Source organism: Rutidosis leptorrhynchoides, chromosome 3 (assembly GCF_046630445.1).
Source record: "Rutidosis leptorrhynchoides isolate AG116_Rl617_1_P2 chromosome 3, CSIRO_AGI_Rlap_v1, whole genome shotgun sequence".
Taxonomy (NCBI): domain Eukaryota; kingdom Viridiplantae; phylum Streptophyta; class Magnoliopsida; order Asterales; family Asteraceae; genus Rutidosis; species Rutidosis leptorrhynchoides.
In genome coordinates this window covers 397,761,010-397,772,956 of record NC_092335.1, presented here as the reverse complement: position 1 = coordinate 397,772,956, position 11,947 = coordinate 397,761,010, and the positions used below count along the sequence as shown (strand labels likewise).

Sequence of the window (11,947 nt, the reverse complement as noted above, 5' to 3'; positions counted from 1 at the left end):
TTTCCATTTTTAGAAAGTTTCCTATTTTTTAGTAGGTTCCCTATTTTAGTAAGTTTCTATACTTAGAAAGTTTCTACTTAAAAAGTGTTTTCCGTTTTAGGATACTTATCGTAATAGATAAGCTTCCAATCACTCCTTTCCCTTCGAATGGCCATTTCAGATCTAGAGGCTTGAGCCATAGGACCCTTTAAATCGGAAATCCAAAGCCTCTACCTAGAGTCTCGTAGAAACCATTTGTTAAGAAAGTTCGAAGATCTATACATCTCTAATACATATCCCAAAATGTTCTTAAGTGTTATAATATAAGTAGTAGGTTATAGGTGATAGTAATAATAATAGTGTATACATATTAATTAATAGTATAAGTAGTATTAGTGTTTCATTAATTAGGGTTAGTTAATTAAAGTGGTATTTTAATGATTAGGGTTTGTAATAAATGACTAGGGTTTAATTAATGTCCTAGGGTTTAGGTTTAATTAATTAGGTTTAGGTTAAAGTTAATTTAGAGTTTTAATAATATATGTACAATATATGTGTCGTGTATATATATTGTAAATTTATTTAAACAAGATAACTTTAAAAATATAAATTTATTAATTTAATATGTCTAATAGTTATCTTATTAAGTAAGTTAATGATTTTTATAAAAATTTATGAAAAAGTTCGGATTTATTTTATATGGAAACTTCAAAAATTGTTTTAACCATATCTAACTCAATTTTAATCCAAATCGCATAATATTTATATGCATTTTGATTGGTTTTGAAAGGGGAATCCAAATATGAACTCAAAATAAGAAAATAAGACTTTTTCAGTTTCTGAAAAATTAGTGTTCTAATAAATACGAATTTAGTCATACTTAAAACAAGGTTAGCAAGCTTAATAACTAAAGATATTTGGTATACTCTAATTTATTTTAGTAAGTGACTATATATTCAATTAATGAGATTTGATTAGGTTTAAATAGATTAGGGTTAGATATTTAGGGTTTGTAGATCATACATTATATATTTTTTTTTAGTCGACATATATGTATATATGTATATGTCGACTTGCATGTATATATATATATATATATATATATATATATATATATATATATATATATAATGTTTTAGGTTAATTACGCATGATTAATATGGATCAAGAACAAACATGAATCAAAACAGGAATTGAATGGACAAGTTTAGGTTTATAGTCTTATACCTTGAAGATGGATGAAGATTAACAAGAAAAGTTGATGAACACTTGAAGATGAAGATCAAAACCTTGAAGATTTGAAGAACACCTTTGAAGATCTTCGATGAACAAGAAGAACATAATGAACAACCTTGAAGATCACTTGAAGATCTTGAAGATTGCTTGAAAACCCTTGAAGATCTTGTTGAAGAAATTCGATGGTGGGGGGTGGTGATTTCGGTTTTTGAGCCAAAAATAGGGAGAGAGGGGAGAGATTTGAGAGAGAGATTTGTGAATGAGATTTGGTACATGTTTAGCTCTAGCCTCGGCCTCTATTTATAGGGAGGATTAGAGGGTTCTAGAATTAGGGTTAGGGTTAGGTTTACTTAGGGAACAACTTAGACTTAGGGAACAAGTTAGGGCATTCCATGAAACTTTTTCATTTTAAACCTTGCATTTTTGATTAGTTAAAATAACTCATTAAATGTTCTAGTTTAATGTTTAAAGGCTACAAGTTTAAAGTATTACATTTTGTTCATGAAAGTTAATTAGCTCATTATTTTTATCTTTTTATTAACTTGTCATTCATTACACAAAGTTAATTATACGTTTTATAAATTTTTTTTTAACGCTTAACAATTATTGATTAAAGTTTAATCGTTAAGTTTAATTATATTGTTTGGGCATTTAATAAGGGAAAATATAGAATAAAAAAATGAGGGTCGTTATAGTACCTCCCCGTTATTAGAAACTTCGTCCCGAAGTTTTAGGTAAAGCTCTCGTTTGCATCAGCAGTTGAGAAGAGATAGAGGTATTTCCGTATCGTTTAGTCTTCGCGTTCCCATGTATGTTAGGGGCTGCTACGCGAATCCCAACGGATTTGAATAGAGTTTGATTTTCACGTTCCCTGGTACAATCGGGGCCATTTCGTGAATTCCAATGAGAGTTAACAATAAGTGTATTGTTTTGTTTACACGTTTGATTTCATGATCCTTAACCTTATTAGGTCGTTTACAAAGTGCATTAAATGCGGAGATTTTTCCAAGGAATAACAAGAGTGTCGTTTGACTAGTTTTCTTTTAAAAGGAAAGATGATGCTATATCAGCATGAAATGTATCGTTGAGCTCATTAAGATTTTGGTTTTTTATGTCGCAATAGTAGGGCAGATAAAATAGAGTAGAGTACGTAAAGATTGCAGTTACGTAGTTTGATGTATGGCTGGTGCTTGTTAGGGATAGTACCAGCTTCAAGTTGCGAAAGGTAACCATGATACCTTTAGTTTTCAAGAGATGTCTAATAGATAAATGAGACATTAGTTGAGGATTCATTGACCTCAGGATAATACGAGTGATTAAATGAAAGACATCGTTCAGTATACATGAGAACTTGTCTTTAGAAATAGTTTCAGGATGTAACTTTAAGATTTATGATTTCAGTTTCAGGTCAAATCATAGATTAAAACTTAACTAGAATTTCATCTAGTTGCAATCCTCGAAGGAAGAAATGTGTAGAGTATCTTCATAAATGTTTAAGGTAACTCCTTCAAAGTAAGAAAAGTGTTTTCGTACAAATGGTGAGTCGGTCTATTATTTACTTACGAGTTTAAACACGGATTCAAATAAATGTGAATCATTATTTATAGGATGAAGGCACCTCTGCTTCTTTGTTCGAAAGATCGTAGAATTGATGTTTACAAGAGCGTTGTAGTTTATCCATGAAATACTGGAAGTAGAAACTTCTTAATGATTAGCATAACAAGGAAGAGATGACGTACGTAAAGAAGTAAGTTGTAGAGACCTGTCCTAATCCATCTGGACGAAGTCCATATCAATTACAACGATTCACAATAGTTGATTACATCGCGAGGTACTTGACCTCTATATGATACATTTTACAAATATTGCATTCGTTTTTAAAAGACAAACTTTCATTACATCGAATGTTGACAGGCATGCATACCATTTCATAATATATCTAGCTATAATTGACTTAATAATAATCTTGATGAACTCGACGACTCGAATGCAACGTCTTTTGAAATATGTCATGAATGACTCCAAGTAATATTCCTAAATTGAGCAAATGCACGGCGGAAGATTTCTTTCGTACCTGAGAATAAACATGCTTTCAAGTGTCAACAAAAAGTTTGGTGAGTTCATTAATTTAACATAAATAATCATTTCCATCATGTTAATAGACCACAAGATTTTCATTTCTCATGAATATACGTCCCATGCATAGAGACAAAAATAATCATTCATATGGATTGAACACCTGGTAACCAACATTCACAATATGCATATAAGAATATCCCCATCATTCCGGGATCCTCCTTCGGACATGATATAAATTTCGAAGTACTAAAGCATCCGGTACTTTGGATGGGGCTTGTTGGGCCCGATAGATCTATCTTTAGGATTCACGTCAATTAGGGTGTCTGTTCCCTAATTCTTAGATTACCAGACTAAAAAGGGGCATATTCGGTTTAGTAATTCAACCATAGAATGTAGTTTCACGTACTTGTGTCTATTTCGTAAAGCATTTATAAAAGCAGCGCATGTATTCTCAGTCCCAAAAATATATATAAAAAGGGAGTAATGAAACTCACCTAATGTATTTTGTAGTAAAAATACATATGACTATATTGAACAAATAAACAATGCAGGGTTGGCCTCGGATTCACGAACCTATATCATTTGTGTACTTATTAATATACATTTTTGTAATCGAACAGTTTATATATTATTATAATTAATGATAAATTTTTATATCAATAACTTATTTACTTCATTATATTATCATTTTATATATTTTTAAGTAAAAGTATAGTTTTTGTTATATTATATGAAATAAATATATTTATATCATTCGTTTGTTAAAATAGTAATTTAGTAACACAAAATAATATTTAAGATGATAAAATAATTATAATACCGATATTGATAATAATGATAATACTATTGATAATTTTAGTAATGATAACGTTAATGATAGTTTTTAATAAAAATCTCATAATAATGTTAATAATAATTATATAGTTGTAATGTTAACAAAATAACAAGTTTTGTAAAAATAAAAAAAATAATTATATTACAATACTAATAATGATAACCATATTATTAATACTTTTGTTAATAATAACAATAGTACATAAAAATGATACTAATACAATATTAGAGACAATAATTATAACAATCATAATAATAAAAATAATAATAACAAGAATAAGAATAATAATGATAATTTTTAATATTGAAACTACCTCAACAAGCTTTTAAAAAAAATAGCAGCCCATGCCCGGGTTCGAACCCGTGACCACTCGCTCACCCGTTAGCAACCTCAACCGTCCCTCTATTTTTGATTTCTTATTTTAGTTTGCGATTTAATTTATTTAACTTGGTTTCTGATTAAACTCATCTTCTTCAACTTGATCAGAGACCAAATCAAATCGATTCAGGGATTAACCAATATCAATTAAACATTGTTTTGGGTTTTAGGATTTGTAAATGAAACAGAAATACTAAGTGATTAATTGTAAAAAAAAAAAAAAAAAAAAGACAAGAAACCTGCTGCTGTTCATCGACGGTTTCATAAAAAAAAATTGATTTTTGATTTTGAGAAAGTTTTAGACAATTGTTACAACACGAATTAAGTTCAAAATCATTCCTAGACTCTATCTCAATCCTCAATTTCACTTGAATCATAACACGAAACTCGAATTTAATTGAAGAACAATGGTTGACTTTTTATTCTAAAAACTTTGACTCGCAAATTTAAACTAAATCCAAAAAATTAGAAGTTGAAACTTTACAGAAAGTTTTCTTGGGTGATTCCTAACAAGACTACATTAATGGATTTTGAAATAAGGTTTGAATTCGAGTTTATGGAAAATTTATCAAGAACATATATTGGCGAGTTTTTTTTTAAGTTATCTGTTCTATTTTTCTGTTTTTGTTCACGTTGTAATAGCCAAAGGTTATATAGAAGTTAAATGATATTACTACGTCTGAATCGAATCAACTAAATTTTGTTTTGTAGCCTATCAGACTCGAAAGAAAAATAAATCAGAAACAGAAGATAAATATAAAAATAAAACAGAAAAAGATGGGTAACTGCATTTGGATTCATCTGAGTTTGTTTTCGAATCTTTCTACAGAATTGGGGACCAGAACAAATTAGCAAAAAAATAAATGTGATGGTGATTGAAACTGAATACGTATGTGTATAACCTGTATCTATATCTATGTTTTATAATCAGTATTTATTTATGTATATGTCCGTATATTTATTTATATAATTATCTATATCTGATTATATATTTACATTATCTGTATTTTATATATTATATGTATGTGTTTATATATATGTATATATCAGTAGTTACATTATCTGCTTATTAAATTTAACTAATATTAATAAGTACCAATGTATTTAATGATAATAATATTATTAACATTTATTTTAATAAGAATACTAATATTACTAATAATAAATGATAATAATAAAATAATAGTAATAATATCATTACTAATTATAATAAATTATATAAAATACAATTCATAATTTTAATAATAATACTGATATAATAATAATCCTAATTATAATAATACTAATGATAATAATCATATTTGTAATAACAATACTATAACAATAAAATTTATATCTACAGATTATATATACATATTTAAATTAGTATTATTACTATTAATATTATAATAGTTTGTACATAACAAATTTCATATTTGCATCATAATATCATTAATACTGATATTATTATTAATATTTATAATGATAATGAAAGTAATAATAACAATCTATTTAATAATATTATTAACATTGTTCCTTAATAATAATTCTAGTAATGATAATAGTATTAATATAATTGTTATATTCAAATTTGTAATTAAGTTTAATATACTACAATTTATTATAATAGCTGCCAATTATGTAATTTTGTTGATGCTTTAATATCTATTAATTATATTTATATTTATTACAATATTATATATGTATAGTTTTCATATAATTTTACGTATTTATTTATACATCGATGTTCGTGAATCATCAAGAATAGTCAAACGTCAAATGGTTTCATGTAAACAGTTCACAAATTTTGAGACTCAATATTACAGACTTTGCTTATCGTGTCGAATTCATATAAAGATTAAGTTTAAATTTGGTCGAAAATTCCCGGGTCATCACATAAGTCTCGTTCTTGCACGGAGAATGAGAAGAAAGGTGATCCCAACGGTTTGGAGAGCAATACGAAAGTTTTAATAGTAAGCCAAAGAAATTTTGAAAAATTGCGATGTTTGATATAACAATGTAAATGAAGCGGAGCTATTAGTAAAACTTGAGTTGTGTACAACACGTACTATTTTATGTGAAATAATTTGAACAATACGAACAAGAGTTGATTAAAAGAATGTTTAATTTAATAAAATAAAGGTAAATTAATAAAAATGCGAAAGTATTTATACTATTAGTGAAAGTAATTTTAGAGAAGGTGACGAAATGATGTTCATAGTAAAACTAGGGTTACGTAAAATTGTAAAGAAATTTTGATTTAATCAAAGTGGAAATTTTTAGAAGCGAAAGTATAATTTGGTATATACTAGTCAAAATATGTATAGGTAAATTTATGTATAATATTTTATAGATCGCATAAGTGGAAAATCATTTTCTTTATAAATTCTGGGATAATTTGAAAATAAAGACACGTGTAAGAAATATTTGGAAAACGGGACATTTATATTTAAGAGTTTATTTGTTTGAGAAAAACTGATTGAAGATTTAAAAATTTCGGAGAATAATTGTGTAATAATCGTTTCGAGGTAGTGAAAACAAATGAATTGACTTTTATCAAGGCACGAGTCCTTGGACTCAAAATGTTAACGTTAAAGTAAGGAGGATGATAATGTGATTATCATCAAATGAGTAAATCCCTCGGATTTAGAGTTATGCATGAAAGAACTTCAATTAAGACTTGTAACTTTGAATCGTTTGAGTGACAGTGAGAGTTCGAAAACTCAGCATGAATAGTCTGACAGTCGCATAGTCAGGTATAAATAAGTTCTAAAGCAGTGACTTTCAACTATATAAGGATCGTTTGAATTCAGCCTTAGTTGGCCTGAGAGGAGGATACGTTAAAGTATGATGGAATCATTTCAAGTGTTACAGCAGTTTTTCAGATGTGATAAGTGTAGCTCAAGCCACAACTTGAGATAGTGTATTTCACCTTTGATTTTCAAGTTGATAATGATCGATTGTTGTTTGAGTATGACACCATTACTTGCATGGTGCCAAGTATTATAAATAGATGTTCGAGAAGTTTCTTGACTATGATAGTCAGAACGTTACACGTATGGAGGTTCCATGCTTCATTGGCCATGGTGTTTGTAATATCGACGTTTGAGGGTTCAAAAGTCGTACCAAAAGTGTAATAATAGAGAGGATCTGGATATAACAAGTGATGATTAAGTATCCATGATCAGGAGATATTCATTTAGGGTAAATGAATTTAATAATATCAAGATGATCATTTTTCTCCTTTCATGCCCTTGCATATGGGTTCTTGAACAGATATCTTGAGAGTTTTCTTTGATTCACTTTCTATTCCATATGTCATGATATTGGAATATCCCTATGAATTACCGGAATATAATCACGTTGGCCACCGTCATTATATTTCACTAATTCATATTTCCATTTTAATATCACTTCATAAGGTCAGGATATGTGATCAATGATGATTTATAGTGTGTTAAGGATAGCAGTAATCTTAGCTCGATCGACAACATGTCGGTTTTAAGCCAAAACTTGCACTTGGAAAAGTTTGCGTAGAGTTGTTCTTTTTCTAAAGAGTTCAAGAATGAATTTGCAAATGTTGCTCATGTTCCTTCTCATTCTTGGAGTAGATCGAAATGTCATCCATGAAAACAGTTACGAACTTGTCTAGTTATGGTTGGCTAGTTTTAAGTTGCAGTCTTTATAGACTTGGTCAACTTTCATATCCTTGAAAGTTATGGAAGTTGTGAAAGTTAGGAAATGGACGTAGTCAGACATCGTGGTAAGAGTTGGTGCAGTTGGGTGAACCATGATTCTTCACTACATAAGGGTGTATAGAAGTTTGATAAATCTGATAGGTCATAAGTTTTAAAAAAATTTAAGCGAGATAAAGATGAATATGATATTAGCAAAACACTTTATTTTATTAAGAACGAGGCATTAAATAAGCCTTTATTACACGAGTTGGAAATAGGAATATTTAAGGCATAGCCCTTACATGGATAATAATTTGGAAAGATAACTAGGAAATATTAAGATTGAAGTAGTCTTCATATTCCTTCTTCTCATCCTCAACCTTCTTCATAAACTTCTCAATTTTCTCATTCTTCGCCTTTTGTTTCTTATGCAGGAACTCGAGATTATCATAAAGATTAGAAACTCCATTGTTGATTTCATGGTACTTGTAGTCCCTCATAGAAAGTCGATTATTCACGCGGTTTTCCTCCATCTTTAATCTAAGGTCAACATCTTCTCTTAGGTAGGAGAGAGATTGCTTCCCCCATCGGGCATTTCTATCACTTTCATACTTTACCAACTTTATCTCTTTCTTTAGCTCAGCATTCTCCTCCATGAGCTTCTTGGTTTGAACATCGATCCTTGGAATATGTCGAATTAGGTCATCGGTAGTTTTTCGCAGATTCATGATCTTGTACTTGGCATCAACTTCATCGTAGGAAAGGGTTCGAGATCTTTTCTTTGACTGGCCGGTTTCTTCAAGACGTTTCCCCTTGCCTTCCAGTCTTGGAGTCGGGTGGTGATCGGGAGAATTAGGTAAAGTATCCGGACTATAGTTTGGTGAGGGAGGACCACCAAAGCCATAAGGTGGACTTTGAACTGGTCTTTCAGTGGAAGACCTTTTAGTATCTTTTTCGGTTAGCTTGAAAAGATTCATTTTGGTTGCTTGGTGAGAATTAGACATCCTAACATTAGGAATGAGATTTTGATCAGTTTTAAGATAAGATTGTAAAGCATATGTTTTAAGATTTCAAGGCAATCCTAAGTGCTTTAAAGTCTAAGGCAGGAAAAGTTATAGTTTCCTAGATTGCTAAGGCACCCTAGCTAGCAAATAAGGCACACATAAAGATGTAATCCTGGTTCTCTATAACAGCCTGGTTATGCTCTGATACCACTCTGTGATGACCTCCCAATAGGGTCTGGAAGGAACGTCACTAATATCAAATAAACCAACATATTATAATACGAGAACAATTCTAAATGATAAAAAATAAGCTTTATTGAGTACGCAGCGGAAAATGAGATGTCGTTACAATAATGGAAATTACAATAAAGTAATTGTTTCAAATGCAAGAGTAATAAATGCGATAGTTCTTGATCCTAAGTCCAAGTAGCATCACATAAGCAGTAAGTAAGTAAACTTGATCAATCAGCACCTAAGACAAAACATGATAAAGTGTCAACCAAAAAGGTTGGGTGAAATCATATGTTTAACAAAAGTTGTTGTTGTTGTTTTTAGTCCACAAGATTTAGTTTGTAAAGTTGATCTCCCGCAGGATCTAAAGTTATGCCAAAGCGTGATATTTAGACTAAACGTTTAAGTTTGCCCCATGACAAGTTGTATCTGTACTTGTCGGTTTTAATTTCATTATCAAGTAATAAAAAGACTTAGTCAAATGTATCGGGGACGTTACTCCCGATCGGCCTACCCCCAATAATTAAGCATGCAGCAGCAATTAAAAATATCACTGTACGGACTTAGTCGGACATAACCGGGTATAGCATAGTTTAACAGTTTGGTACTTGTGTCTAAAGTGTAAAAAAGTAAAAACATCATGTGTCTCACCCCAAGTAAAGTAAGTAAGTTTACTAGCAATAAAGAGGGGCTATGAATTCACCTTAGTAAGTAGAGAGAGAGAGTTATTCCTCGAAATAGAGAGTTGAACGAGTGAGCAGAAAAGTCAACCTATGACATTCAAGAGTAGTAAGTGTTTTGCCCATGTTTGAGTTTAAGTATGTGTTTATGTATAGTTTATTTCACTAAGTTTCTATTTCTAGTAAGTTTCTATTTTTAGAAAGTTTTCATTTTTAGAAAGTTTCCTATTTTTTAGTAGGTTCCCTATTTTAGTAAGTTTCTATACTTAGAAAGTTTCTACTTAAAGAGTGTTTTTCATTTTAGGATACTTGTCGTATTAGATAAGCTTCCAATCACCCCTTTCCCTTCGAATGGCCATTTCAGATCTAGGGGCTTGAGTCATAGGACCCTTTAAATCGGAAATCCAAACCCTCTGCCTAGAGTCTCGTAGAAACCATTCGTTAAGAAAGTTCGAAGATCTATACATCTCTAATACATATCCCAAAATGTTCTTAAGTGTTATAATATAAGTAGTAGGTTATAGGTGCTAGTAATAATAATAGTGTATACATGTTAATTAATAGTATAAGTAGTATTAGGGTTTCATTAATTAGGTTTAGTTAATTAAAGTGGTATTTTAATGATTAGGGTTTGTAATAAATGACTAGGGTTTAATTAATGTCCTAGGGTTTAGGTTTAATTAATTAGGTTTAGGTTAAAGTTAATTTAGAGTTTTAATAATATATGTACAATATATGTGTCGTGTATATATATTGTAAATTTATTTAAACAAGATAACTTTAAAAATATAAATTTATTAATTTAATATGTCTAATAGTTATCTTATTAAGTAAGTTAACGATTTTTCTAAAAATTTATGAAAAATTTCGGATTTATTTTATATGGAAACTTCAAAAATTATTTTAACCATATCTAACTGAATTTTAATCCAAATCGCATGATATTTATATGCATTTTGATTGGTTTTGAAAGGGGAATCCAAATATGAACTCAAAATATTTTCAGTTTCTGAAAAATTAGTGTTCTAATAAATACGAATTTAGTCATACTTAAAACAAGGTTAGCAAGCTTAATAACTAAAGATATTTGGTATACTCTAATTAATTTTAATAAGTGACTATATATTCAATTAATGAGATTTGATTAGGTTTAAATAGATTAGGGTTAGATATTTAGGGTTTGTAGATCATACACTATATATATATATTTTTTTTGTAGCCGACATATATGTATGTATATGTTGACTTGCATGTATATGTATATATATATATATATATATATATATATATATATATATATATATATATATATATATATATATATATATATATATATATATATATATATATATATATATATATATATATATATATATATATATAATGTTTTAGGTTAATTATGCATGATTAATATGGATCAAGAACAAACATGAATCAAAACAGGAATTGAATGGACAAGTTTAGGTTTATAGTCTTATACCTTGAAGATGGATGAAGATTAACAAGAAAAGTTGATGAACACTTGAAGATGAAGATCAAAACCTTAAAGATTTGAAGAACACCTTTGAAGATCTTCGACGAACACGAAGAACATGATGAACAACCTTGAAGATCACTTGAAGATCTTGAAGATTGCTTGAAAACCCTTGAAGATCTTGTTGAAGAAATTCGATGTTGGGGGGTGGTGATTTCGGTTTTTTAGCCAAAAATAGGGAGAGAGGGGAGAGATTTGAGAGAGAGATTTGTGAATGAGATTTGGTACATGTTTAGCTCTAGCCTAGGCCTCTATTTATAGGGAGGATTAGAGGGTTCTAGAATTAGGGTTAGGGTTAGGTTTACTTAGGGAACAAGTTAGGGCATTCCATGGAA

The 11,947-nt window shown here is 29.5% G+C and overlaps 1 long non-coding RNA gene across 1 annotated transcript; it reads right to left on the bottom strand.

The window, feature by feature from the left end:
- Positions 1 to 9,118: 9,118 nt before the first annotated feature.
- LOC139903029 (uncharacterized) lies at positions 9,119 to 11,707 on the bottom strand. Its single transcript, XR_011777878.1, has 3 exons — positions 11,559 to 11,707; positions 10,102 to 10,169; positions 9,119 to 9,168 (listed from the first exon to the last, which is right to left on the bottom strand). It is a non-coding gene; the product is annotated as an uncharacterized lncRNA (long non-coding RNA).
- Between the last annotated feature and the right edge of the window lie 240 nt (positions 11,708 to 11,947).